Genomic DNA, 24098 nt, shown 5'->3' on the forward strand with positions numbered 1-24098 from the left:
TAGGATGAATCTGTTTGTTTTCTTGGCAGTCCATGGTACATTCAATACTCTTCTCCAGCACCACAGCTCAAAGGCGTCAAGTCTCCTTCTATCCTCCCTAGTCATTGCCCAACTCTCTGATACATAACAAGTGATTGCAAAAACCGTGGCCTGTATCAGGCGCACCTTAGTCTCCAGAGAGACACTGCTGCTCTTGAGTACTTTAGAGAGGTCCCTAATCACAGATTTTCCCATCGCAATATGTTTTTTCTATTTCCTGGCTACTGGTGCCAAGAGTGTTGACTGTGGAGCCAAGCAAACTGAAGTTGAACAATCTCAATCTCTTCGCCATACATACATACATAAAACCTATGTATTAATCTATATGGAACCTATATTAGGTTAGGAGCATCATTTCTTATGTTTTTAAATGTTTGCAGTCTGCAGACATGGGAAGCTTTTTGAGAAATTTTTCCTACAATTAATATCAAGCTCATTATTCTGCATCATTTGCAAGCCTTGACTTCTTTGTTGGGTTTTTTGCTTTACTCGACTACAAAAATTTTACCCACATTACTTTGTTAGTGAGGAAGAGAACGAACATTTTTTTTCTACCTAATTGTAGTCTTTCATTAGTGATGGCGATCACTAGAAAAGTTTTGCATAATTTCAACTTTTTGTGAACATAATGGATGGATACATTGTATTTGAAGAGTATTTGAGTCATACCCTAGCAACTGACTCCTATTTCAAACCATAATTCTACCAAATTATGGGACTGATCCAACATAAAATAAGATTACCCATCTGTTAGAGGAAAAATTCCAACAGGAAAATTTAGGTAGGTAGATAAAATGTGACATTCTTCTGCCATGTAAATAAATTCTATTTCTTGCAAGTAAACCATATGTTTTAAACCAGTAATAAAATTAAAATGTAAAATTCTGTATACCTAACTCCTTGAATACAAGATAGCTAGCCATTCAAAATGTGTTTCATATGCTTCCTCAGTACATTCAAGATTTTCTCCAAGGTATTAGTATTTCAGTAACCAGGTTTTGAACACAGTTTGAAATTCTCCTTTTCACAGGGAAGGTATATCTGTGGATAAGGATTGATTTGAAAATGGCAATACTCTTGAGTTTTATCTTAAAGCAAATACAAACCAGCTGATTCACAAAGTATAAAAATAAGCTTCCATAGCAGTAAGTACTGGAAAGAATTACGTAAAACGTGAACAGAAATGTGCCAGGAGGGTAGGATTGCCCTCCTCCTTTAATTTTGTGAAGACGTTGTATGCACAGTAGGTAAAAATCAGGAAGGAGTAAAAGCTCTGTCTAGCAAGTTGTGCTAGGAGCAGCCTCAGGCAGCTGCAGTTAACGCTACCTGGACTGTGCTGGAAGAACTTGTGGACTGCAAGTAGTCAACCTCACCCTCTGACCAGTGTCCCCGCCCCCAGGCTTTAATGGCTATTTTGACTTAGTACTTAATCTTGGCACAAGTTTGCAAGACCTCTTTCTGTCTCAGAGTAAACTGTGCTTGGGCTACCCAAACTCTCAGAAGTCCTTAACGCATTCATGTTCATGGTTGTGTGCACATGCGCTGTTGTTGCGCGTGCTGGGTACTTCAGAGTTCCCAGGTGGAGCTCAAGGCTACAAAACAAGAATGCTCCCATAGAGCTGAATTTCCCCCAGCCCCTTTCTGTGGGTGCTGTACTGCCCTGAAAGAAAGAAAGGGAACAGCTGGAGCGAGGCAGGGCTGTTGGCAGCAGATCGTGGTGTCAGAACCCAAATCAGGCAAGCAGATCACCCATTGGTAGTTATATCAGGAATGCCAGGTCTTTTTCTCGCTGCCAAGAGAGAACCAACTGTGGGTGGGTGGGCAGAACAAAAAGAGGAAGGGAACAAAGCAAGCCCATTTTCAAGCAGTGCTGGGAAATCAGCATAGAGAAGACATCTTGAGAGACACGGTGCGTTATTGTCTCATATAGATAACTTAAGATCACACAGTGCTTGACCTTATGTAGAGCTCAATGATACATTTTCAAAGAAGCCAAAATTGGCTTTGCTGGTGGACTTGTTCTATCTCCACACAGAGGTTCAAAGATGGTGCAGGGCTCCTAGCTTCTCTCTGACAGCAAAGTCTTAGTCTAAGGAACAACCTATTAGAATTTTAAGACTCTCTGTGTGACTTCTCAAACACTTAAGGATGATTTTTTTTGGTGGAATCACAGAAACTCATCAGACTCTCCAAAGTAGTCCAGTCTAATAGATAGGAGCCCTTGAAAATAACATACCTAAAAATAAATGGCACCAGTTATGAAGACTTCATTCTATTTTGATGCAAACTGTGATTAAGTTACAGGGGAGTTCTGGTGAGCTAGTAAGTAGAGAGTTAAGCTGCAGCTGTGTCTTCCTGATGGTTCAAATTCACCATCAAATCCTGGTGGTGCTTAGGTAGGCTATTTCCTCCCACTGAATTTACAACCTCTGAACACCCACTAGCGGGTCAGCTGTGAGTTGGTTTTGACTCAATAACAATGAGTACATTAAAAACAAATGACCTGGTACAAAGAATGAAATATTCACACTTAGTATACAGATTCTGAGAAATCTTCTTAGCCCACTGCTTAGCTCAATTGCTAATGGAATGGTAACCTGTTCAAATCTACCAACTGCTCCATTAAAAATATGTGGCCATCTTATTCCATGAAGATTGCAGCCTTGGAAACCAGTTCTACTCTGTCTGATAGGGTCACTTTGGAATAGTATCAACAGCAGCAGGTTTGTTTGCTTTATTTATTAACACTCAATGAGGGGGGTGGGGAAGCAGAGACCTAAAAGAAAACCAACTAGAAAGCCTTTAAATATGTGCTTATCTCAGCTTTATGCTTTTAAAAGAAAATTCTCAATACTCATTAAGAACTATGAACAATAGAGGACGGTGGGTTTATGTTTATGGAGATGAACAACTCGTAAAAGGAGTATATAAATTGCTTCACAACTTGACGAAGTTAATAGTTTTCATTGGATTGTATCTGTAGAAATGGTTGAAGAGGTGTATATGTTTTGTTATGTAAATTCTTGACTTTGACAACAACAAGAAAAGAAATTGTTTTAAAGTTTGGTATTACAGAATACTCCAGGGCCTGTAAACAAAACAAAAGAAAACAAAACACCCAACTGCTAACCCAGTCACAAATGGGCAAAAGACATGAAAAGACTCTTCTCAGAGGACATTCAAATGACCAACAGACACATGAGAGAATGTTCAAAATCATTAGCAGTAAGAGAGATTCAAATAATAATAAAAAAAAACCAACCCCAAAGGAGATACCATCTGCCAGAGGCAATAGCAAAGTTTAACATTGTTGCCAATTGCCATGCAGTCAGGAGGACTCATAGCTACCTTATGAACAAAAGATCTTTGTATACCTAAAGTTCATGGAGTTTCCAGAGGCATGTTGTTTATGTTGGAGAGGATGTGGAGAGATTGGAAATCTCATGCAATGCTGGAAAGATGGTAAAATGGTTGGCAGTTTGGATTTTTCTTGAAAACCTGAATATAGAAATTCTATAAGACCCAGCTATTCCACTGGGAATATATCCGAAGGAAATCAGAACTGAGACACAGATTTTTAGTTTTGTTTATGTTAAGGTACAGTCCATAGTGAAGGCTATAGTCTGACCTTCATCACTAAGTGCTTCAAATAGTCTTTGGTTTCTGCAAACAAGGTTGTGTCTTATGTTTGGGCTTCATAGCAGTGTTGTTCACAATAGCAAGGAAAAGGAAATAGCCCAAATGTCCATCAGGAAACAAATGGATTATGAAACTGTGGTGCATTCACACAATGGAATACTATGCAACACAAAGGAACAATACCTTTTAAAATACTATATAACTTTGGAGAGACTAGAGAGCATTGTGCTGTGTAAAATATGTCAGTCACATAAGGACAAATATTGCATAAGGCCATTACTGCGAAAATAGGAGGATAACTGAGCAAGATATGCATTATTGTTCAAAAGGGTAAGACAGAAAATTACTGGGATAGCAGAGATTAGTGAGCGGAGGAGGGGTGAAGTAATGGGGAAGTCAGGGTGATAATAGGCATAAAGCAATGGTAATTAATTCTATAAAATGTATTACATATCTTTTCAATTGATATGCAGGACAGATCATTCAGGAAGCAGGGCATTATTAGGAGGAATGTAGCATCAGGATTGGAGGACGTCTCATCAACAACCAACTTACGCAGATGGCACAACCTTGCTTGCTGAAACTGAGGAGGACCGGAAGTGCTTGCTGCAGAAGGTCAAGGACTGCAGTCTTCAATATGGATTGAAGCTCAATATCAAGAAGACAAACTTTCTCACCACTGGGACAATTGGCAGCACCCTGATGGATGGAGAAGAGATTGAGGTTGTTAACAATTGCAGCTTGCTTGGCTCCACAAACAATCTTGACACTAGCAGTTAGGAATTGCATTAGGAAAATGCTGGCAGGGACCTCTCCAGATTAATGAGAAGCAACAATGTCAGTCTAGAGACTAAGATGCACCCTGGTCTTTGCAATTAGTTGCTATGCATCAGAGAACTGGGCAATGACTAAGGATGACAAAAAAATTGGTGCTTTTGAGTTGTAGTGCTGGAGAAGAGTCTTGAACATACCATGGACTGCCAAGAAAACAAATAGATCTTTCTTGGAGACAGTGAAACCAAGTTTTTCCCTGGAGGCTAGGATTTTGAAGCTCTGTCTCACATTCTTTGGGTATGTGGCAGGACAATGAGAAGGACCTCATCATGCTCAGAAGGGTGGAGGCACAGCACAGGAGAAGACCCCGGAAGAGATGGATTAATATAGTAACTGGGGCGAAGGGGTTGGTGTGTCAGAATTAGTGAGACTGGCTCAGAACAGGGCAGGCTCCAGAGCTGTTGTACACAGAGTTGCAGGCAACTCAATGACACGTAACAACAACATAAAATACAACTGCTCGTACAAGATATGATGTATATGAATGATTATAAGCAAACCAATAAAATATTATAAAAATTGGTGTTATAGTGGAGTGGACTTGGGGAGATGGATTGACTAACAATGAAAGAATTTTTTCTTTTACTTTTCAAAAAGAAAAGCAAATTGGGAGAGAGGGGTGGGCAGGGAGAAAAGTACAACAATGAATGAATGAAAATCCAAAGTCTCTGTAAGCTTTCATTAAAATAAATTTAAAATTAAAAAAAGAAAAAAATTGGTGTTCTATCTAATACATAAAGCATGATGAGCTGTGAACTATACAGACAGTATAAATATAGGGAATGTAGTAATGCCAAGAAGATATTTTTAATTTTTTCTTACTTAGTAGCTGATACAGTGTATGTTAAATCACTTGCAAATCCTGTGTTGATTTATTAAATGGTTTCCTATTTATATTAAAGTTCATGTTTCTGAATTAGAGTCTTTTGGACAAAAGGAAGTAGAGTTATTATTTTGCAAACCTGCTTGAGAGACTCAGTCCACCCCCTCACACCTAGTAGAATGGCTAATATTAAAAACTCAAGAAAAATTGTTGGTGAAAAACCAATCAAGAGATTCTTGGGCAATTCCAATTTGGAGTGATCCTATAGTGGCCCTGTAGGACAGAACAGAATGCTATAGTATTTCCACAGCTGTAATAATTACAGAAGACTGAGTGACATAGTAAAGAACTAGTCTGGTAACTAAACAATCATGGCTCAAATCTAACAACTGCTTCATGGGGAATAGATCTATTTTCATGAAAACTACAGCCTTGGAAGCCTTATGGTGGTGAGAAGAGTTGCTGTTGTTGTTATGTGCTGTCGAGTCACTTGCGACTCATAGCGACCCTATGTACAACAGCCCTAAACCCTGCTCTGTCCTGTGCCAATCGCACCATCTCTGATACACCCATCCCCATTATCCCAGTCACTGAATCAATCCACCTCATAGAGGGCCTTCCCCTCCTGCGCTGTCTCTCTACCCTACCAAGCATGATGTCCTCCAAGGACCTGTCCCTCCTTACAATATGTCCAAATTATGTTAGATGGAGCCTTAGGATCCTTGCCTCCAAGGAGCCGCCCAGTTTGACCCTTTCCAGGATGAGTCTGTTTGTTTTCTTAGCATTCCATGGTATCCTCAATACTCTTCTCTAGCACCACAGCTCAAAGATATCAATTCTCCTTCTATCCTCCTTAGTCATTGTCCAACTCTCTGATGCATAACAAGTGATAGCAAGGACCATGGCCTGTATCAGATGCACTTTAGTCTCCAGAGAGACACCATTGCTCTTCAGTATTTTGGAGAGGTCCCTAACAGCAGACTTTTCCATCACAATACATCTTTTAATTTCCTGGCTACTGGTGCCAAGAGTGTTGACTGTGGAGCCAAGCAAACTAAAGCTGTATGCAATCTCAATATCTTCGCCATCCATCCTGATGCTGCCAATTGGTCCAGTGGTGAGAATCTTTGTCTTCTTGACATTGAGCCTCAATCCACATTGAAGGCTGCAGTCCTTGACCCTCTGCAGCAAGCGCTTCAGGTTCTCCTCAGTTTCAGTATTGAACATTTATACCTAGGAATGTCAAAAGAACAGGTCTGACCTAGAGAGAATGAAACCAAGTTGTTCCTTGGTGACAAGGATTTTGAAACTCCATCTTCTACGTTTTAGGCATGTTGCCAGGAGGGTCTAATCCCTGGAGAAAGACATCATGCTTGGAAGAGTACAGGGTCAGCACAGGAGTGGAAGAGCCTGATGAAATGGATTAACACAGTTACTGTGATAATGGGGTCAGGAGTGTTAGCAATGGCAAGGTTGGTTCAGGATAAGGTTCAAATCTATTGTTCATAGAGTTTCTATGAGTTGTAGTTGACTCAACAGCACATAATCAACACCACAAATAAGGTCTCCCTGAGTCAGAATCAACTCCATGACAACTTTTTCAGAGTGTTATTGTTGTTGTGAGGTGTCATCAAGTTAATCCTCATTCAAAGTGGTCCTCTGTGTTCAGAATAAAATCCTGCACCATCCTCCCAATAAGTATTGTTATGGCACAACCATTGAGAGGTTCTTCCTCTGTTTTGCTGATCATCTACTTTTCCGGGCAAAATGTCCTACTGTAGGGATGGTCCTCTCCTGACAATATGTCCAAAGTGTGTGGGACAAGATTGCACCATCCTGACCTCTAAGGAGTATTCTGGCTGCACTTCGTCCAGGAGAGATTTGTTTCTTCTTTTAGCAGTCCAAGGCATTACATTCAATATTCTTAGCACCACAATTGAAAGGCATCCATTTTTCCTTAATCTTCCTTCTGCAAATTTCACATGCACATGATGCAATTGAAAACATCATAGCTTGAGTCAGACACACTTTAGCCTTTCAAGTGACATCGTGGTTCTTTAACACTTTTAATAGGTCTGTGATAGCACCTTTGCTTACTGAGATACAATTGATTGCTGCTTGCGTGAATGTTGATTGTGGATCCAAGTAAGAAGAAATCCTTGATAATTTCAATCTTTTCTCCATTTCTCATGGTGTTGTTTATTGGTCCAGTGTGCAAGTTTTAAGGTTTGTTATGGGAGAGACTAGAGAGTAAAGTAAAATGGTTCATAGTGAAGGCTGTATAGTCTTTGACTTTCATCACTAAGTGCTTCAAATATTTTTTTTTTTTTAGTTTCTGTGTATTATGCTTGGGCTTAAAGTTAGTGCATCTGAGTCCTTGCTTCAAGTTCATACAAGAGAGACACTGGTTACCATGGTGCCCCTCCCCACAGCACCCAACTAAGCTGTGCTCAGAGCACCAAACAGACAGTTCATCTACAAGCTTACTACACATGGTAAATCTTCAGCCCCTTCCTTAGCAGCAGCGGCTTCCTCCCTGCCAGACCTAGTTGGTCTTGCCACTGCCGAAGACAGAGCCCAGGGATGAATGCTCCCATTGTCATCATGCCTCCAGAATCCCAAGTAACGTACTTTGTAGAAGGATTGAAGCCTTAACAAAATGGACCAATGGACAGTTCTTGTTAGCCAGCTTTCAGTATCAACCAATTCCAGCCAAGCCCCTTTCCACACAAGACCCTTCCCCTGGCTTTGCACAACTTCAGTTTTTAGAAGATCTTCATGCTTTTTTCCCCTTTCCTTAAAAATTGGCATATAAGTTTGGTTGAAACCAAAGTGAATCTACTTTGCTGATCTTCTTACCCAAATACCCAAATACAACTGTGTGTTCCAGGAAATAGTACATAACGTGATTAGTGTTTACCCTTAGACATGGTTTTATGACCAGACCCAGGTAGTTGATAGGTTAAACCAGGTGTAATGGAAATGACTCCAGGCTATTGAAACTGATGTGGTTACCCTCAACTGGATAAATTCCCTACTCTTCTCTTTGAAACTGATGCTGCAATAACCTCAGCCCACTTTCATGGAAGCACACATTTTAAAATAAAGTATATTTGCTATTTTTTTTTAAAAAGCGTTCAGACTTTTGTCATAAAGAACTAACAACTTGTGTGTGTCACTGTGAGTTAAAATCAATTTAACTGTTACAAATTTGTGTGTGTGTGTGTGTGTTTGTTTTGTGAATATACCTGTTTAATGATTGAAAAATGTGAAGATGACATTCATTAATTTAGTGAATGTTTTCTTTATGCCTGGCACTAAGAATATAATGAAATTTATAGTGGGTCATTGTAGCTGTGTATAGGGACTTATGAGAGAATGTTCAGAGGAATATATATTAAAGAAGACTAACAACATCTGGAATCAGAGAAGACCCTAAAAAGAAAATAACATTTCAGTGGACAGGATGCTACAGAATGCAAGATACAGCAAGAGGGGATTTTCTTTTTTCTTGCCTCTGCATCTTTCTGAACTCAAGGACATTTTGATACATGTAAAAATGTAAAATTGCTGGTCTTGTATTTTTAGTGAAGGGAACGCTGGTGGCCTAATGGCAAGAAGCTGTGTGATAATCCCAATGACATGCACTTCAAATCCACCTGCTGCTCCATGGGAGAATGATGGGAAATCTCTTCATATGCAATTAATTGCCTCTGAAAACCCACTAGAGGGTTAACTATGGGTTCACATACAACAACAACAATTTAAATAAAGATCTTGTTGAATTCCATTGATTTTCCCACTTTTGTTGATTATCTGTTTTCAAGCTTCACTCTCATTTCATGTTTCATCTAAGGGGGGAGGTTCATTGGCATGAAGAAGTCTACCTCGTATGTAATTGACTAATCTACTCACTACCATCTAATTCATGGTGACCCTGCATTTGGTTTCTGAAACTGTAAATATTTACTGAGGAGACTGCCCATTTATCTCCCAAGATTCACCTTACAGATTCGAATTGTCTGCCTTTCATTTGGCAGCCTACTAAATTGTGCACTTTGAAGTGCTTGCTGCAGATAGTCAAGGACTGCAGTCTTCAATACGGATTGAAACTCAACGTCAAGAAGACAAAGATTCTCAACACTGGCCCAATTAGCAGCACCATGTTAGATGGAGACGAGATTGAGGTTGTTAACAATTACAGTTTGCTCGGCTCCACAATCAATACTTTTGGCACCAGCTGTTGGGATATCAAAAGATGAATTACACTGGGAAAATCTTCTGTCAGGGACCTCTCCAGAGAACTGAGAACCAACAATGTCAGTCTAGAGACTTAGGTGTGCCTGACCCAGCCTATGCTTCAGAGAGCTGCACAATAACTATGGATGACAGAAAAAGAATTGATGACTTTGGGTTGTGGTGCTGGAGAAGAGTCTTGAACATACCATGGACTGCCAAGAAAACAAATAGGTCTGTTTTAGGGAGAGTGAAATCAAATTTCTTCTTGGCGGCTAGGATTTTGAAGCTCCATCTCACATACTTTGGACACATGGCCATGAGGGAGAGGTCCTTGGAGAAGGACATCATGCTAGGAAGGGTGGAGGGACAGTGCAAGAGAAGAAGATCCTGGATGAAATGGAGTAATACAGTAACTGGGGCAATAGACGTAGGTGTGTTGGAGTCAGTAAGACTGTTTCAGGACAGGACAGGCTCCAGAGCTGTTGTACATAGGGTCGCTATGAGGAGATTCAATAACAAATAACAAAAACAACAAAATTTGCTATTATTATGCATTGGAGAGCTGGACAATGACCAAGAATGACAGAAGAAGAATTGATGCCTTTGAGTTGTGGTGCTGGAAAATAGTTTTGAACCTATCATGGATTGCCACGAGAACTAACAGGTCTATCCTGGAGACCCTGCTCCTTATAGGCAAGGATTTTGAGACTCTGTCTCCCATACTTTGGGCATGTAGCCAGGAGGGACCAGTCTTTGGAGAAGGACATCATGCTTGGAAGGGTCAAGAGACAGCACAGGAGAGGAAGACCCCAGATGAGATGGATTAACATCACAACTGGGGTAAAGAGGGTAGGTGTGTCCAAGAGTGAGATTGCCTCAGGCCAGAGCAGTTAGAGCTATTGTGCATGGAGCCAATATGAATCGTAGTCGATGCCATGGCACATAATAAAAAAGAACAACATATCACTAGGGATTCAATTAGCTAACAGAAAGAGTTAAATAATTGAGATTTTGTTTATTAGTTATTATCTCTGACAAATAAACCATGTCAATATACCCTTCTCATATAACTTAAATAATTCAAGAGTTGTGGATACTACCCCAAATGGCATTACAAAACAGTCAGTCAATATTTACCAGTCCCATTGATAAGAAATAACAAAGTACCACAGGAAATTGATGAGAATAAGATTCTCTGATGAGGTACTGGTCAAAATCGCAGACAATTACTGGGCTCAGTATCTTTGTTTTCAAATTAATTCTCCTTGGGCTGGTGGGAGAATAATGAATATTAGAATTGTAATGAAATGTTAATTATTATATAAAGAAATGTGCTCCTTTCTCTTCAACAAAGGTTCAGAAGACACACATTCCAGTGTGTTCTTCTAAGTCCATGAAGAATTTATTTGACCCCTCTTGAGTTTGTTCACATGTTTCAGAGATCATAAATTTTATGTTTTAACAATAGTATCAACTCTCTTCTAAGAGCAAAGGAAAAAAAACCCAAAAATCAGCGGGCATAGATTTTCTAAAGCTTCCTTGAGTATAACAACAAAATAGTATGTGAACAGAACATTGACATTATTCAATTTTGAAACAATTTTGGACTCGGTCTAAGCTCATCCTCGAAGACAATTCAGGAAACTTCACTAGCGTCTCTTTACCTTGTTGGAATTCAATTTGAGCACTTTGCAGAAGCACTTTGCTCTAAATTGAAGATTGTAGTGTGGATCAAATGAGATAATGTATGTGAAAGAGCTCCGTTAGAGTGGTCTACACATTTATATATCATTATTAACAGTAATGAAGACGGTAGTCATGGGACAGCTGAGAGTACATTAGGAGTTAAGGAGCTGGTATCTCACTGGGTGTGGTTGTCTCCCATGAGAGAACTGGACAGCTAGGCAGTGCCTCGGCAGCGAGTCTCAAACATTACTCTGCGTAGGAATATGCAGCGGTATTATATATACATGCCTGGAGATATTGTTAAAATGCTACTTTTGATTCAGAAGTCTGGGGTCAGGCCTGAGTTTGCTCATTTCTAACAAACTCCCAGTGATACTAACATGATTGACTTCTAGAATATACTTTTAACAACAAAATTTTAAGTCCTCAGGCAAAGCATTAAGGGGGGGGGGGGGCTGGGCGGAAGTGAGTAAAACCAAAGGTAAATAAAGCCCTGGGTGGTGAAACTGGTTTGTTTTTTTTACTTTGCTTTAGTTTTTTAATAGTAAGATTAGGGGTGGATAAGAAATAGGTTTTATCAAAGAAGAGGAGGATATTGGAAAAAAAAGTGATGACCATACTATACTCTTGTTTTTCTGCAGTGCTTCAGCAGAAACTATCCTTTTGTTAAAAAAGGAAAAAATATTCCTGTAGTTATAACAACGAAAATATGCCCAGCTAATATGTATCAATATACTGACAAGGCTAAATAAAACTACGCTAATTTACTCTTTAAAAACACTTTTAATTGTCATCTGAGTGAAAGTTTATAGAGCAGATTGGTTTTCCACATATCCATTCACACTTATTTTATTTTATGATATTAATTAAAATACCCACATTGTAACAGAACTCTTCCTACTTTTTATGTGTGATTCTTATTTTTATTCCTTTGCTTCTCTTCCTCTTACTTCCCCTTCTCTCTGCGTTATGTACTTTATCCCTGGGAAAATGCTGCCCATTTGATTTTATATGGTTACTATTTTAAGGAGTGAACACCTCTCTGGTATTATTGTTCCCCATAAAGGCTGCTGTCTACTGCTTTGCTGAAAGTTGAGCCACAGGGATGAGGCCAGTTCCAGCCTCTGTGGGTAACTAAGGCTGATCGTATTGGGGATCCTACCAGTCTTGAACAGACCAGCTAGCCTGGCCATCTTGATAATTTTGAGTTTTGTTCTACATCTTTTTCCCTCTCCATCTAGAATGCTCTTTTGTGATCTCTTTCATAGCTGTCAGAAGTGGTAGCTGAGCCCCATTCAGCCCTTAGGGTGTCAGGATCCTGAAGGATGAATTTCTCAAGATTCATTATTGTCATGGACTCATTGTTTCTATGTGTTGTTGATTTTCTTTGCATATAATTTGGTGATACCAGTTACATTGTTCAGGTACCAAAGTTTTTGTCTCATAAATAAGCACTTAACAAAAACTGCTTTTTCCTCCTTTCTACTTGTCCCTTTTGGTTCCACAGTCAACGCTCTTGGTAACAGCAGCCAGGAAATCAGGAGATAAATTGCACTGGGGAAGTCAGCTGTGAGGGACCTCTCAAGAGAACTGAAGTGCAACGACATCAGGCTGGAGACTAAGGTGCACCTGATCTGGGCTATAGTCTTCACAATTATGTGCTATGCATCAGAGAGTTGGATAGTGATGATAGAGAATTGACACTTTTGAGCTGTGGTGCTGGAGAAGAGTGTTGAATATACCATGGACTGCTAGGAGAACAAACAAGTTTGTCCTGGAGAGGGTGAAGCCGGGCTTCTCCATGGAGTCAAGGATTCTGAAGCTTTGTCTAACATACTTTGGACATGTTGCAAGGAGGGACTTGTCCTTGGAGAGGGGCATCATGTTTGGGAGAGTGGAGGGGTGGCGAAGGAGAGGAAGACCCTCGATGAGATGGATTGATTCTGTGAGTGGAGTGGTGGGAATGAGTGTGTTTGAAATGGCGAGGTTGGGACAGGATAGAACGGTGTTTAGGGCTCTTGTACATAGGGTCGCTATTAGTCGCAAATGACTTGATAGCACATAACAACAACAACAACACCTGTCCCTCTACTCATTCCCTGCTAATGAGTTGATTCTGACTCATAGTGACCCTCCATTAATCCTAACAGGAGAATACCCAATATTCTCCCTCAGAACAGCTGGTGGTTTCAAACCACTGGAGACGTGGCCACAAACTACGGCACCAGACAATCCATAGCACTGCTAACCAAAGGCTTAAGCTTCTTAGCAATTTGAATCTGTCACTTCATAGGATAAAATTAGTTCTTCTCCCCCAATTCCGACTTACTGCCTTAGTACTCCATTGGAGGATTGCTATGAATCAGAATTGATTCCCTAGCAGTGTTTTGAGAGTTAGAAAGGGAGAGACCAATCATTGAACATTAGAGCATCCCAAGCTTGTAAGACTCCTGTTGCTACTCAGCAGAGTAGGATGCAGAACATTGTATGTGCTGGCTAGATTAGATTATATGCCAGTTGACTTTGGTGCCCGCAGAGATTATGATCCTGAGAACACGAGCCAATGGTTCATTCTCTCAAGTTGTTTGATTACTGTTAAGAGGTTTATGTAACTTTGTCCCTTGTTGTCTCTCTTATCCACATAAATTTGCAGAACATATCAATGTTCCTGTAGAAATATCTGCAAAACATACATATGGCTATGGGTGTAATCCCATTCATCTGCTCATATCTGTTCATCTTGCCTTTCTGCATGTATATCAATTTATAGATTAATTACTGATAATGCAAGATTGTGTAAATAACAGTATAGACCTTTGTTGTCTACAACTCTTGTGCGTGTTTCTTTGTCTTTCTTTTCCTTGTTATTATTAATTGCCGTCGAGTTGAGCACGACTCATAGTGACCCTATGAACAAAAGGCCTGAAGCCTTTCTGTAATTGTTGCCATTTATCACAGTTCATAGTTTCCAGAGACATGTTGTTTAAGAAGTGGATATTACTTATGAAAAAAACATTCTTAATGACAAGCATCTCCTTAGCAAATTACCCTGAAAATTGATGAAAATTGAGCCACTAGACCTAATCTTGGCAGCAGGAGTGGCATCAACTTAAAAAAAAAAAAAGCTTACCACCAGAAATTCTATGAACTTGGAGAAAAGATGAAAGTTTTGTGAGCAAGACTTTCGTTAATAGGGTCACTATGGGTCGTCATTGAGGCTCAATGTCCAGAAGACAAAGATTCTCACCACTGGACCAATTGGCAGCATCAGGATGGATGGTGAAGAGATTGAGATTGTACACAGCTTTAGTTTGTTTGGCTCCACAGTCAACACTCTTGGCACCAGCAGTCAGGAAATTAAAAGGTGCATTGCCATGGGAAAGTCTGCTGTTAGGGACCTCTCCAAAGTCCTGAAGAGTAATGGTGTCTCTCTGGAGACTAAGGTGCGCCTGATACAGGCCATGGTCTTTGCAATCACTTGTTATGCATCTGAGAGTTGGACAATGACCAAAGAGGATAGAAGGAGAATTGATACCTTTGAGCTGTGGTGCTGGAGAAGAGTATTGAGAATATCATGGACTGCTAGGAAAACAAACAGATTCGTCCTGGAAAGGGTTAAACCGTGTGGCTCCTTGGAGGCAAGGATTCTGAGGCTCCATCTAACATACTTTGGACATGCATCATGCTTGGGAGGGTGGAGGGACAGCGCAGGAGGGGAAGGCCCTCTATGAGGTGGATTGATTCAGTGACTGGGATAATCAGGATGGGAATGTCAGAGACAGTGCGATTGGCACAGGACAGAGCAGAGTTTAGGGCTGTTGTACATAGGGTCGCTATGAGTCGCAAGTGACTCGATGGCACATAACAACAACAACAACAACAACAACAACAACATTGGTCGTCTAAGGCACTTAACAACAACAGACTTATCATACAACTTATCAGGTTGTCACTGATAAAGTTTTTGCATAGCCTTAGGTGTTATTAAAGGCCTTCCACTTAGCTACAGTTCCTGTCAACTCTATGAACAACAGGTGATAACCTTCCCTATCCTATACCATCCTCACAATCTCTAACATGGACATGTTTTGAAGACCTATTTTGAAGACCTCTGGTTGAAAGTTTAGAATGATTTGCTGTTATTAAGGCCCTTCAAATTGGCTTCAACTCATACTGACCCCCCATACAACAGAATCGATCACTTCCTGGTCTTGCACCCAATTGAGGATCTTCCTATTTTTTTGCTAACCCTCTAATTAAACATTATGCCTTTCTCTTGGCACAAGTGCCTTGGATAACATGCTCAAAGTATGTGAGATGAGGTCCCATTATCCTAGCTTTTAGGGAACATTCTGGCTGCACTTCTTATAGACAGAATTGTTTGTTCATTTGGCAATCTAGGGAATATTCACTAACTTTCCCAAACACCACTCTCAAAGGCCCAAGCCCTTTTTGGTCTTCCCTGTTTATTGTCCAGCTGTCAGATGAATATAAATGAAATGAAAATTCCTTGGTTGGGTCACAGATGCCTTTCTGTAAAATGACATTCTTGCAAGTTAGCACTTGAAAGAAATCCTCAGCAGGAGATTTGCAAAATGCAGTGTGTCATTTGAATGCAATACACTGCTTGATTTCTTGACTGCCACTTCCATGGTCTTTTACTAAGGATCCAAGAAAAGTGAAACCATTGACAACTTCGACCTTATCTCCATATTTCATGATGTTGTCCCTTGGACCAGTGTAAAGATTTTTGTTTCATTGGTGTAGAGACGTGATCCATATTGAAAGCAGTAGCCTTTGTTCTTCTGCAGCATTTCAAGTCCTTTTCACTTTCTGCAAATAAGGTTGTGTCATCTGCATAACTCCGATTGTTGGTAAGTCTTCTCTTCTGTCCTGATGCCATGTTCTTCTTCACAGAGTTCAGCTTCTTGAATGACTTGCTCAACAAACAGACTGAATAGATATGGAAAAAAAGAGACTACTCTGCACACCTTTCCCAATTTTAAACCATGAAATATCCCCTTATTATGGAGAGTAAGTAGAGGAAAAAAGGTAGGAGGAAAGTTGGATTATTCATTGAATAATGTGAAAACATATGAGTTATGGGAGGAAAAAAAGTCTCTCCAGCTCTTATCTCAGGAAAAATTAAATTCTGGATAAATTTTGAAAGTACACATAAAAATGAAACAATAAAAGAATAAATTACTTTCTTGTTATAATTTCAGAGTTCTTTTAAAATAGAAGCAAATCAGAGATACCTGTTCTTTATAATATTCATAGGATAGATGATTCCAGAAACAAACTTAGAAGACAAATAATATATTTTAAAAGTTCATAGTATGGATCAGAGGAAGACTCCTCAGTAACCTGCCTTACGAACAAGCTTTAGTATAGATTACACCTCAAAATAAGGAAACAAAAATCCTCACTACTAGGTCAATAGGTCATTATAATGGATGGAAAAAAATTGAGGTCATCAACGATTTCATCTTGCTTGTAGCCATAATCAACACCTTTAGTACCAGCAGTCAAGAAATTAAAAGACATCATATTGGGAAAATATGCTTTCAAAGACCTCTCCAAGGTGCTGAGAAGCAATGATATACATTTAAAGACTAAAGAGCACTTGATTCATATTATGGTCTTTTCCCTGCCCCCATATTAAGGTCCTTTCAATTACTTGTTATACATCTGAAAGTTGGACAATGAGTAAGGATTACAGAAGAATTGATGTGCTTCAACTGTGGTGTTCAAGAAGAGTATGGAATACCCCAGGGACTGCCAAAAGAATAAATATATCTTGGAGAAAGTGCAACCAGGATGCTTCTTAGAGGCAAGGTTGGTGAAACTTCATCTCTTATATTCTGTTATAAGAGGGATTGTTAGGAGGGGCCATGTCAGCTCTTGGAAAACGAAATTATGTTTGGAAAGGTAAAGTGCCAACAAGAGAAAAGAAGATCCTCCACAAGGTGGACTGACAGAGTGACTGAAACAATGGTCTAAAGTATGTCTGAGATGACGAGGATGGCACAGGATAAGGCAAGGTTCAGATTTGTTGTTCATAAGGTGATTATGAGGTATTTGATTTGACTACACCTAACAATAACGACAATAATTCCTTAAAATAGAAATAATTAAAATTATTAGGAAAAATCCAACAGAAAAAAAATATGTGATGGATTTCAACAGATGGTCCACACAAAATGAAATATAGGTAGCTCATGAGCCCCTTGATGTGATGATTGACTTGTCCAAAGACATCCTTGCACATCTAAAACCACTTACTTCACTAACAACTTTAAATTTAAAAGTATGGAATTATATGTGTACTAGGTTTTTACTTCAGCATTGCTATCTTTAGAAAAAGGGAAAAGGGAGCTCTGGTGGCCTAGTGAGTAAAGCTTTGTGCTGCTAACCCAAAGGTGGTTGTTGTTGTTATGTGCCGTCGAGTCGCTTGCGACTCATAGCGACCCTATGTGCCCTAAACCCTGCTCTATCCTGTGCCAATCTCACTGCCTCTGACACATCCATCCCAATTACCCCAGTCACTGAATCAATCCACCTCATAGAGGGTCTTCTCCTCCTGCGCTGTCCCTCCACTCTGCCCAGCATGATGTCCCTCTCCAAAGACCTGTCTCTCCTTACAACATGTCCAAAGTATGTCAGGCGAAGCCCCAGAATCCTTGCCTCCAAGGAGCAGCCTGGTTTAACCCTCTCTAGGCTGAATCTGTTTGTTTTCTTGGCAGTTCATGGTACATTCAGTACTGTTCTCCAGCACCACAACTCAAAGGCATCAATTCTCCTTCTATCCTCCCTAGTTATTGTCCAACTCTCTGATGCATAACAAGTGATTGCAAAAACCATGGCATGTATCAGGTGCACCTTAGTCTCCAGAGAGACACCGTTGCTCTTGAGATCATTTAAATCCACCTGTTATTCTGAGGGGGAAAGATGCAGTCTCCTCCTGAGTGATTTATGACTTCTGAAAACCTACAGCAACAAGTTATAGCAAATTACTGGAAACAACCTACATTTTATCATTAAGGAATTAGTCAAATAGAGAGTATTGAACATACCATGAACTCCTAGAACAAATACATCTGTCTTGGAAGGGGTGAAACCAATTTTCTCCTTGGAGGCAAGGATTTTGAAGCTCCAACTTGCATACCTGGTCATGTGGCCAGGAGGACCAGTTCTTGGAGAAGGCCATCATGCTTGGAAGGGTGGAGGGAAAGTGCAGGAGAGGAAGTCCTTGAAAGAGATGGATTGACATGATAACTGGAGCAAGGAGATTAAGTATATTGGAGTCAGTGAGACTGGCTCAGAATAGGGCCAGGTTCAGAGTGGTTGTACATGAGTTTGCTATGAGTCGCAGCACATAACAACAACAACAACAACAGTAACCCTTATTACGGTATTAAGGTCTTTTAGCTTCCAATCTATCTTTTCTAAGTTTTGCTCTGTGATGTTGTGCCTGGGACTCTGATATCATTTCCTCCTTAGTTTGCTGCTCCCTGCTGGACTCTGAGCGTAGAGGACAATTAGCAAAAGTTAGCAAAGATTTCAATGAATACTTAGATGGCCCTGACCCAACCCTTGATATTTTCAATTGCCTTCTAAGCATGTGAAAGCTGGACAATGAATAAAAACTGAATAATCAATGCCTTCATATTGTAGTGTTGGCAAAAAATATTGAGTAAAACATGAGCTACTGAAAGAATAAACAAATCTGTCTTAGAAAAAGTGTGGGCAGATGCTCCTTAGAAGTGAAGATGATGAGACTTTGAGTGTGTTAGCAATAGAGGCCAATCCCTGCGCAATCCTATGGACTATGCCACCAGATATCCCTTATAACTGAAGAGTAAATGCAAATTAAAGAAAGAGGAGAACAGTGGGTAGTTTGTTATCATTCATGAAAATAAGAAAAATTATACAGACAATGGTGGTTTTGTTAGGTATCTAGGTTGAAGATGCCTCCCAGAATCCTTTTCCCTGTTTGTCTGATTCCAGGAAAACATAAGTCCTTTTATTATTTATGTAAGAGTTAAAGGACAGATGTGAAGCAATAGCTATCTTGGTTGTTTTTAGATTTCAAAGGTTGTGCTGAGTCACCAGGGCTTTTAGAGCTCGTACACATTGCTGCTTCTCCATAGCTCATTTCTTGGTGTGGAGGAGCAATAGAGCCTGAAATTGCTCACCTTTTCCTGAATTGTCTAGCTTCTTCAAATCTAGAGACTGATGGATATTTGATTCTTTAATGAAGGGTCTCACATCAGCATCCCACATCATTAGGACTGGAGGCAGTGAAGAATGACATGGTTCTCAGGCCTTTCTCTGTGACTCCAATTCATGATGGAGGGCTCATAAACATTGTTATTCTCCCTTGCTTTACATTCATCTTTCCTTCTGATGGCTTTGCTCTGGGGACTTCATGCTCCATCATCAAACATGTAGATAATAGCCTACAGTGATTTTTCAACCAGCTCTTACTGTTGTGTAGCTTGGAAGGAGGAGTGGCATCCACTTCCATAATAGCTCACCTCCGGAAACCCTTTGAACCTAGAGAGAGGATGAAAGGCACCCAAGCGTTGAGGACTCTCCTTCATAGGGTCGCTATGAGTCACCTGCGACTCGACGGCACATAACAACAACAACTTACTGTTGTGTAGGGTCTTGTAACAAGTCCCTTTTTACATATATATCCTCTTGGTTCTGATTCTCTAATAGAACTTTGAGGCATACATACGTGTGTGTTCATGTGCAAAACCCATTGCCATTAAAGATGAGGAGTCACAGTGACCTACCTGTAAGGCAGAATAGAACTGTCCCAAGGAGACCTTCACACAGACAGATTGACATGGTGACTGCAGCAATGGGCTCAAGTATGCTAGAGATTGTGAGAATTGGACACGATAGAACAGGATTCAGATCTGTTGTTCATGGGGCCATATTTGACTCAATGGCACCTAACAACAACATAGGGTTTCCAAGGGAGCCCTGGTGACCTAACAATGGTAAACAGCTGAAGCGCCAACCCAAAGGCATTTGGTTCAAATCTGCCAGTTTCTTCCTGGGAGAAAGATGACAATCTCCTCCTGTGCAATTTACTGGCTCTAAAAACCTGCTGGAGAGTCAGCTATGAGTGAGTTCTCACTTGACGGTGCATAGCAACAAGAAAAATGTAGTGTTTTGAAGGCTGTAAGTTTGTATGGAAGAAGACTCCCAGAAAGTGGCAGTTGGGTTTGCACTGATAATCTCTTGGCCAGCAGCGTAGTGCTTTAACCACAGTACTACAAGGACTCTTCTTCTCCTCTTTCCACTAAAAGTAGACAGGTGGAATTGTTTGCAGAATACTGGGGAAATTGGTAACATAGATTATTCGCTTTCAGAATAGGAATTAGATACTAGATAGGAAGAAGACAGGATAAGGGAGAAGACGAGGGAAATTTGTCATAGAAAATATTTTTTAATCTTTTGATTTTTTTCAACTATGTTAAAATTCTCTACCCAATTTTCAGTTGAAAATAAAAATTTTTAACTTCATTAAATGATGAAACTTTTTTAATGCTCTTCTTCCTTTTCAAAAATTTCCCAGAATGTGACTCTATGCAAAGCAACAAGAAATGTTAGGAGTGCTATTTATATAGTGGAGTTGATTCATACGCGTATCTAAATTAGAATATTTAAACTTCTTTTTTTTTACAATAACAGAATACTTATTTTTAATACATTTGGAAAATTTCCTGCAGTTTTCAAGATCAAATGATATTTTGATGCATGAGTAAAATACCTGAAACCACTTATTTTCAGTGACCTCACTAAATTTAAACAGATGTTATTTCATTGAGAATAGTTTTTCTTGAAGAATAAATGACTCTATATCCCTGAATAAGACCTTACTGAAAGTTAGATATGTAAAACAACAGCAGTCTCTGCAAGTGATAATGTGAATTAAATTATATTTTAAAATTTGTATTAGAAGGCAACACATAAAGTAAAAAATAGGTTCTCAAAATCCAATACATTTATCCAACTTTCTTATTATTCCCACAGAAATTTAAGTAATTTACATCAAATGTTTCAATTTCTATTGCTTAAGAAATGTATGAATCCTTTACTTCAGTAAGCATTTAGTCACTATCTTTTTGTAATCACCACTATTCTTGGGAGCTGTAACATTGAACCAAAGAAAGACACCTGCAATCCTGGATTTTATATTCCAATTGAAGGAGACATACATAGAAGATGATGCATTCTTTGTAAAATAATAAAGCATAGAAGAAGAGTTTCTGGATGAGATATACGAATGAGACTGCAATTGAAAAACAATGTGGCTACGGCAGGTCTCTTTGAGAAGGTGAGATCTCAGTCAGCGAAGTCTTGAAGGAAGGAGATGAGCCAGGGAGACATGTGAAGAAAGAGATTAGTCAATTCAAAGATGTTAAGGTTGACGTGAGCCCAGAATGATCTAGGATCTGCAAGGAGGCTGATAGAGTGAGCTAGGATGAAAAGAGTAGAGTATAAAAGGTCCAAGAGATAATGGACATGGTGCAGAGAGATCATGTAGGGCCTTATAAGTTCATCATAAGGGCGTTGGATTGTGCTATGAGAGAAACAGGTAGCCTTGGGTGAAGGTGGGAGGATTTACATTAGAGAATTATCGTGATCTAAATAATGTTGTCAAAAGATCATCACTATTGTTACTGTATTATTAATTAGTAGGCTGTCCGGTGGCATTAGGGGGTTCTGGTTGTGTAGTCCATTGCAAGTTGTGCTGCTTATAGAAAGGCTATCTGTCTGCAGTGGTTTGGATCCACCAGAAGTTTGAATACACTAGTGACTCTGGGGAAAAGATGAGTGTCTCCTCCTATTGCAATTTACAACCTCAGAAAGTCAATGGAGAGTTGCTATGAGTCACAACTGATTAGGAGTTACGTGGTAAGTAAGCATAGGCCCTCATAGTAGGGTGTAGCTATGTTAACAAATTCAGGTGGCAAATTGGAAAGGAGAAAGCTTGTTCATGAGAAACAATATTAACTTCGACTAAAAATGGCAGCAGCAACAGGGGCAAGAAGTAGTCAGATTCTACATATATTTTGAAGGAAGTTTGCTATTTGTGTTTTTGCGTCTTTCCTCAAATATTTACTCAATTTTCTTAAAAGTTGAAATTCAGATATTGCCTTTATAAATAGGTAGTAGTTATTTTTTTCTACCACATATCCCCTCTATTCCTTTTCTTCAACAACTCCCAATTCTGTGCTATTTTGGGCAAATCCTGGCTAGGTCAGTCCTTGTATTCCACACTCTCAGATCCATTGATTGGTCCAAGAATGAACACATGATCCAAGTCAGTTCAATCAAAGTAAACCTCATGACTTTAACTGGTTGTTTTGCAGCAAAAATGTTCTCCTTCCTTCTAGAAATAAATGATAAAGTGTGTAGTGCTGGGAGTCAGAGAAAACATCTTGTTAACTAACTATAAGAGCAATAAACTAAGCAAAACATTTACTTCAAGGAAATTAGAGGGAAAAGGAGGTTTGGGTAGTCTCATTGAACTTCTGGGATTTAAGTGAACCAATAAAAAGCTTTTGCTGTGAATGAGTTTTAGAAGCACTGGAGAGATCAGCATCATCAGCGTTTGCAGGGTTATGCAAAGATTTCTTAGGTGTGATAACAACAGTATGGGCTGTGAAAAGAAAAATGGAAAATTGGACCTCATCAAAATCCACAATTTTTGCACTTCTGAAGAAATCATTAAGGAAATGAAAAGATAAGCAGCAGACTACAGAATGATTGTATGAAACACTATGCGAATGAAGGATAGTGGGAAACACAATCTGAACTTTGTATGCAAAAAGATTTATTTCCAGATGTGTGCAAGAGACTTTTATATCTGATAAAGGATTTATATAAAAAATATACCCAGAACTCGTACATCTCAATAATAAGAAGACAAATAGCCCAATGAAAACCACGAGGAAACAATTAGAAAAGCTAGAACTATGCAAATAGCTAACAAGTTCATGAAATGATGCTCAACATCATTCGGTTGTATAATTGTATGATGCTGAGTTGCTGTTCAACTCAAAGTGTCTTCATACTGTTGTGGGAGATAGTGAGATTCTAAATAATCCGCCTAAGTTTAGAGACTGACAAAGCTTTTATTGCACACAGCCAAAACATCAGCTAGTGAGTGCTTTAACAGTTCTGACCCCGAGGGGAAGGAAAGATCGAGTTTATATACAGAGATTGGGTATGGGTTAAACAAAGTTCCTTGAAGATGGCAGGTGAGATTTCTTCACATTCGGGAGTTGTTATTGTTTCTAACTTTTGGAGGGTGTCTAGGCCCTAGGCCAGGTATAGGATATAGTCAGGGAGTGGTAACCATGCAGGGTCGGCATGGACTAGAGAAGATATAGCTCATCAAAACATGCTATTGTTAAAATTATTGAGGCAAACATTTTTAAAAATGACTGTCAGAAAAAAAATGTCTTCTCTACTGCTAAAATATAAAAATGGTGTCTCTAATGCTAACGTTTTTGGATAATCTTCAGTAGAATCTTGCTTGCATGTGAAATCAATGATATTGTTCTGTAGTTTCCACACTCAGTTGGGTCGCCCTTCTTTGGGATGGGAACAACTATAGACCTCTTCCAGTCAGTTGGCCAAGTGGTTGTTCTTCAGATTTCTTGGCACAACTTAGTGAGCCCATCCACGGCAGCACCTGTTAGCTGAAATATGTCAACTGGTATACCATCTATTCCGGGGGCCTTATTTTTTGCTATTTCCTTCAAAGCAGCTTGAACTTCTGCCTTCATCACCATAGGCTCTGGCTCAA

Source organism: Elephantulus edwardii, unplaced genomic scaffold (assembly GCF_000299155.1).
Source record: "Elephantulus edwardii isolate Elephantulus edwardi_28Jun2011 unplaced genomic scaffold, EleEdw1.0 scaffold00012, whole genome shotgun sequence".
NCBI lineage: Eukaryota > Metazoa > Chordata > Mammalia > Macroscelidea > Macroscelididae > Elephantulus > Elephantulus edwardii.